Raw genomic sequence first — 7,124 nt, 5'->3', positions numbered from 1 at the left:
CCTGGGCTGAAATGATCTTCCCACCTCACCCTCTCAAAGCACTGGGATTCTGAGTCAGCACGCCCTGCCTAAAATTCTGTCACTTAAATATCTCTTATTTCTTTATCTTCTTTTGCCCATTTCTACTGCCTTACCTTAGGCTCTCATATCTTTTACCTTAACCTCTTAAATGGTCTCCTAATTGGTCTTTCTCCCTCCAGTTGCACCATTTCTAGATTCAATATCCAGTTTTCTAATACATACATTGTCGGTTAACCTCCAAAGTTTCCACCTTTTGTACACAGTCTTAAGTAAAGTTTGAAAAGGACCTCTGTGATTAGGCCCCTGCCTCCATGAGCACCACAGTTCACAGCTCTTCCATATTCACCTACACTCCAGTCATTCCAAATGACTTTCACATATCCTCCAGTTTTCCTGTCTTTGCTTTCATACAGACTGTTCCTTCATCTGGAAATGTCTTTCTATCAGCCCCCACGCCTCATCTGTATGGGGGATGTTAAACTCATAGTCTTCCTTCAATACCCAACTCAAAGATATCCTCTTCTGCAAAATCTTCTCCAATCTACCAAATTCCAAACTGGTCCTGTTTTTTCTGTGCTGCCACTTTCCCTAATGCATACCTTTGTTATTTTACTTTTCAAGCTATATGACAATTATTCATTAACTTGATGCCATATTGTGAGCTTATGTTTTATCCTTGGATCTCTATCACTCTGCCTGGAATATAATAATATGTTACTAATAAACACTTGTTGATGGAGAGAATAGAGACACTAAATAAAGATAAATACATATAGTCACTCATCAAACATGCATTATAAAGAAGTTGTTGTTCTATTGTCATTTTAGAAGTATGCACAAAAGACTAGTCACATATCGTTACTTTTTAGTATTTATCATTTTAAAAGTGATTAAGAATATAAATCATATATTCTGGAACCCCTCCTTAATAATTTAGTTTAAATCTCAGAGACTTTGAAATCTCATAGTTGAGAACTGAACTGATGGTCATCACCTCCTCTCTCCTCTGTTTGCCACTTTGAAAATGACCAGTTAACAACATTCTTTACTTTGCATGCATCTTATACTTACTTTGTTTAAAAAAAAAATAGGCCAATAATCTGTTTTTCTGTGTGGTTTTTTTTTTTTCCTTGAGACAGAGACTCAATCTATCACTCTATTGCCCAGGTCGGAGTACAGTGGCATGATCTTAGCACCACAACCTCTGCCTCCTGAGTTCAAGCAATTCTCCTGCTTCAGCCTCCCAAGTAGCTGGGTGGGACTATAGATGTGTGCCACCACACTCAGCTAATTTCTGTGTGTATGTGTGTGTGTGTGTGTGTGTGTGTGTGTGTGTGTGTGTGTGTGTGTGTATATATAATTTTTTTTTTTTTTAGTACAGACAGGGTAGACAGGGTTTCACCATGACGACCAGGCTGGTCTTGAACTCCTAACTCAGGTGAACCACCCACCTTGTCCTCCCAAAGTCCTGGAATTATAGGCATGAGCCACCACGCCCAACCCAGAAGTCTGTTTATTATGACAGTTCCAGGTTATTTTTGAATTCCTGGACCAAATATACAAATCCATTCTTTAAATAGTCCTTGGAAGTACACAGCATCTGAGCAGATGCCAAAAGGAAGGGAGATGCTTGGTGTTCTTTTGGTGGGTCCCAAAAACACTGGGAACACTAATAAGTGCTAGAAGTGTTGAATAGCAGAGTCACTGCTAATGGTAGAAATGCACTATATATATAAGCCTCTTTTTTGCAGGGAGTGGAGAGGCTTTTATTTTCTAAAAATATCTGAAAACTAAATCAGGATGTACATCTCAACTGTAGCATAAGGGCTTTTCTGCCCCAAACAAACAATCTTCCCTACCTCTTAAGATCTGTTCATCCTACCATTAAAATTAACATATTGTCTTTATAAAATCCCTGCTAAAAAGCACTTAGAAGATTTCTCCCATACAAAAAAATAATTCTCATTACTGTGTTGGCTGGATAGTTTGTCAGATTTTTAAAGTGAGAGCAACACCCAAGAGATAAGAGTGGTAAGAAACAAGAAGTTGGAGATAGAAAAGGAAGTTTGAAAAGGGAAGCATAAGACTTGAGGCAAAATTCTGTCTGCTTTTGACTAAGGCAGGCCTTGGTTTTTACATAAACGTGGTGATTTTAAAAACTGCATATCAAGAAACCAAAGCTATTCAACCTCAAGAGTCTCTGGGTGCCAGATGATTCTCAGTTCTCTTCATCTCCAAAGAAATGCAACCTTTGTTTTGTGCTTACTTACTTCAGCAACAAAGTAAGGACTCCTGAGTTAATGGTCTGCAAAAGTGTTGAAGATTAACAGCAATAGACAGAGTTTATTGTCTGGCTAGGGGAGACTTCACTTTTAGTGCCTTCCATGAGACCTGACTGAATGAAACCAGTCTACATTTTCATTTTTAATGAAAGTGTGAGAAAGTCTGAGAAAATCAAGAACTCCATCTAAAATGTCAGAACTAGGAGGAAAATCCACAGTACCTTTTATAAAATGAAAGTTTAAGTAAATGATTGTATTTGAAAACAATATTAGAATCCATCCTGCTTCTGGCAAAGAGAACTTTACTTACTATAACAACTTTGGCTGGTCTGCTTTTTAATTTTTCCATTTCCTGCTTCCTACATTGCCACTTGTTTCTGCCTCAAAGGTGATCAGTGTCCAATGGCCTGTTCTAATGTACGTACCATTTTGAGCTTATAATATTTCCAAATGATTTCATGGTGTTCTTTCTGGAATCTGTTGGCTGTGGGGACCTGTTCTGCTATGGTATAGTATGTACAGGCAGTTCTGTGTTTGTCTTGTTTCTTGCTTTGCCACAAGAAAAGTAATTCATTACTGTGAGTCTTGTTCTGTTTTGAGACAGAGTTTTGCTCTTGTCACTCAAACTGAAGTGCTATGGCATAGTCTCAGCTCACTGCAACCTCTACCTCCCAGGTTCAAGTAATTCTCCTGCCTCAGCCTCCCAGGTAGCTGGGATTATAGGCACCCACCACCACACCCAGCTAATTTTTGTATTTTTTTAGTAGAGACAGTGTTTCACCATGTTGGCCAAGCTGGTCTCCAACTCCTAACCTGAGGTGATCCACCCACCTCAGCCTCCCAAAATGCTGGGATTACAGTTGTGAGCTGCCGTGCCCAGCCCACGGTGGGTTTTTATAGGTGATTAACTCATGCAGTTGGGGCTGGGACAGGAAATAAATGAGATAGTCCTTGGAAATACATAGTACTTGGGCAAATTCCTAAAAAAAGAAAGATGCTTGATGTTATTCTGAAAATACCCACCAAACAAGATGATCCTGGAGTATTTTCCAGTGCTAGAAAAGTAAGAAATCCTAAAATAAAGATACATGTTTACATCATGTAAAGATACACAATGATGGGGACATAAAACCTAACTGAAAGAGTTCCCATAGCCAAAGCTGGTACAAGTTGAGCAACAATGTAAAGAAATATCATATTATAACCTGAAGTATAAAATGAATATTCATAAATAAGTACAGGTATTGATCAACTTACGACCTATGCAACTTACGACCATTCGACTTTATGACCAAAATCGCTAGCCACGACTGCTCCGCGTCTGGCAGCGCAAACGTTGCCCAGCTGGGCATACAACAGTGCAGACCAGGTTCTGGCAGCACTACCATCTCCGCGTGCATATAGCCTACTCAACTTATGACCAAATCGTGTTACAACCGGTCTGTCTGAACCAATCGTGGTCATAAGTCGAGCACTAGCTGTAGCAATATAAATAAATGATTGAATAAATAAATGCAGGAGAAGGGACAAATCTCCCATGCAGAATTCTAAATAATTTACATAGCCTCTCCTCCCTCAAAAAGTGAAGCATACTAGGCGCAGTGGCTCATGCCTGTAATGCCAGCACTTTGGGAGGCCAAGGAGGGCAGATCACCTGAGTTCAGGTGTTTGAGACCAGCCTGACCAACATGGAGAAACCCTATCTCTACTAAAAATACAAAACTAGCAAGGCATGGTGGCACACACCTGTAATCCCAGCTACTAGAGAGGCTGAGGCAGGAGAATCACTTGAACCTGGGAGGGGAAGTTTACAGTGAGCCAAGATTGTGCCATTGCACTTCAGCCTGGACAACAAGAACAAAACTCCGTCTCAAAAAAAAAAAAGTGAAGCATGATCCCCCATTCCCTAAGTGGGATCTAAACATAGTGAATTCCTTCCTAAGAGTACAATTATGGAAAGGGGGAGAGAATGAGAACTTTACAGTAGAGAAACCTGGAAGACACTACCTCAGCAAGGTGATCAAGGTCAGCATCAACAGTGCTAGGTCATGTTGTTTGTAGGCAACCTTAATATGATATGGTGAAAACAGCACTTTACCTCTGTGGTCTTCCTCCTGAAGACATACAACCCCAGTCTAATCATGGGGAAAATGTCAGACAAATCCTGAATGAGGGACAGTCTCCAAAATATCTAACTATGCTCCTCAAAACTATCAAGATCATCAAGAACAAGGAAACTCTGAAAAACTATCACAGCCAAGGGTACCTAAGGAGATGTGAGGAATAACTATAATGTGGTGTCCTAGATGAGATCTTAGAACAGAGAAAGAACATGATGGCATGGCATGGTGGCTCATGCCTATACCCCTAGCACTGAGACTGGGGTAATCAGATAAGAGAAATTTTATATAAATGAAACTATGCTAACATGCTTACATTTATTTTCTCAAGTTTACATTTATTTTCCAATAAATATTTCACAAATGACCCTGAGTAATACAATGGTCAGGAAGTTCAGCAGGGAAAAAATACAGATAGATATATTTTGTTTTTAAAAATAAACGTTTAATTTTACAACAATTTTACATATACAGAAAAATGTAGCCAGGTGCAATGGCTCATGCCTATAATCCCAACACTTTGGGTGGCCAAGGAAGGCAGACCACTTGAGCCCAGGAGTTTGAGACCAGCCTGAGAAACATAGCAAGATCCCCATCTCTACAAATAATTTTTAAAATTAGCCAGGCATGGTAGTGTGTTTACCTGTGGTCCCAGCTGCTCAGGAGGCTGTGAGGTAGGAGGACCATCTGAGCCTAGGAAGTCAAGGCTGCAGTGAGCCATGATTGTGCTACTGCACTCTAGCCTGAGTGAAAGAGTGAGACTCTGTTTCAAAAAGAAAAAAAAAAGAACATCACCTAAAAACTGAGGAAGTCTGAATAAACTAGGGGTTTTGTAGGAGATTGGTCGGAATGGTGGGAGAAATTTTAGAAAATGGAAATCTTTTTGGAAGACCAGAAGCTTTTGCAAAACCCTTGGGAAAAGGTTTATGGCTGAAGGCAGCCTAATCCTTTTACCCTGACTAAGAGCATAGAGCAGACAACAAGGGAATGTAGGGGAGTTTATCTAAATAGCTCGTTTACTCATATGATCCTAAGACAGATCTTTGATATTCCATAGACACATGACTGCTCTCTACTTGTGGGGCTGGCAATGTTAATTACTTGCTAATGGTGTTTACTTAAGACCTTTGTCATTTAAACTGTGCTAAATAAATGCAAACATCACTAAATTATGAGGGCTGCTGCTGACCCTAGCAGAGGTCTCCCAGCTGCACTGACTGGCAAGACTGTGTCAGTGTATGTTTTTCATCTGTCGCTCAGGTGAGTCTACCAGTTGGACTTGACAGTTGGTGCCCCCTGTGTGAGGATGCTGCAATGGATCACGGATCTTGTTGGAGCCCTCGAAAACAAAGGTGAAAAGACGGCACAGTCTGTAAGTCCGTAAGTCAGTAAGTAAGTCGTTGGTGCCTGCTTGGGATTTCCAAATTTGAGGGAATTATTCTGCCTAGGGTTTCATCATGGGACAACAGTTATCAGCTCTACAGATAAAAGTATTAAAACAGTTGCTTAAAGCTAGTGGAGCCTCAGTTTCACAGGTTCAATTAAGGGATCTAATGCAAGCTGTTGTTTCCCAAAGCCCATGGTTCCTGGCAGAAGGCATGCTAGAGATAGAGCTCTGGTAACAAGTGGGGAGAACTCTTAAACAGCATCGTGCACAAGGGCAATGAGTCCCAGTAACATCTCTAACGTTATGGGATTTAGTTAAGGCTGCTATGGTCCTGCTCTACAAAGAAGAGCCCAAAGAGGGAGGAGAAGAGGAACCATCGCCTACCTTACCACCTCCCTCAGCCCAGCAATTACCAGGTAAAAATACCAAAGAGGAAATGGAGATTTTGCCTTAGCCCCCTCCCCCAACAAATTAGAAAAAGGACAGGGGAGACACTACAGCTATGAGACCCTGTCTTGGGCAAGCAGCATTAGATCTTGGCCTGTCCAGTAATGCAAGATCAACAAGGCAATCAGGTGTATGCTTACAAAGGGATAAGAGAAGGCATTATAGAAAATGGAGCCGCTAGCCCATTTATGAAAAGATTAATTGAAGCCATAGCAAACAACTTCCATATGAGCCCATAGGACTGGTCAATGCTAGCTAAAACAACTTTAGACACCAGTCAGTACCCCTCTGGAGGGCAGAATTTGATGAATTATGTGAACATAAGACCTCTTTCTAGTAATAGCCACTGTTGTTCCTCCCCTACCCCTGACATGGCTCTCTCAAAATCCTATTTGAGTAGAACAGCAGCCTTTGAAGGGAGATAAATTACAAAGAGCCCATGAATTAGTTGAGGAGCAATTAAAAGCTGGCCATCTGGAACCATCTACCAGCTCTTGGAATTTGCCCATTTTCATCATTCCCAAAAAGTCTGGCAAATGGAGACTTTTGCATGACTTACAGGTTATTAATGCTAATTTACAAACTATGGGGCTCCCCTCTTCCATGGCAATCCACGAAATTGGCCTCTTATCATTATTGACTTAAAAGACTGCTTTTATACCATTCCCCTTGCAGAACACGACAGATAAAAATTTGTATTTACATTACCAGCTATCAAGAATGGAAGGCCAGCTTGCCCATTTCACTGCAAAGTTCTTCCTCAAGGGATGCTGAACAGTCCTACCATGTGTCAGTAACATGTAAATCAGGCTTTGCTCCTTGAATTTCCTAATTGCAATATTATTCATTTTATGGATGATATTTTAC

This window comes from Sapajus apella, unplaced genomic scaffold, assembly GCF_009761245.1.
Source record: "Sapajus apella isolate SASKATOON/1434 unplaced genomic scaffold, GSC_monkey_1.0 scaffold7, whole genome shotgun sequence".
Taxonomy (NCBI): domain Eukaryota; kingdom Metazoa; phylum Chordata; class Mammalia; order Primates; family Cebidae; genus Sapajus; species Sapajus apella.
This window is presented reverse-complemented; position numbering follows the sequence as displayed.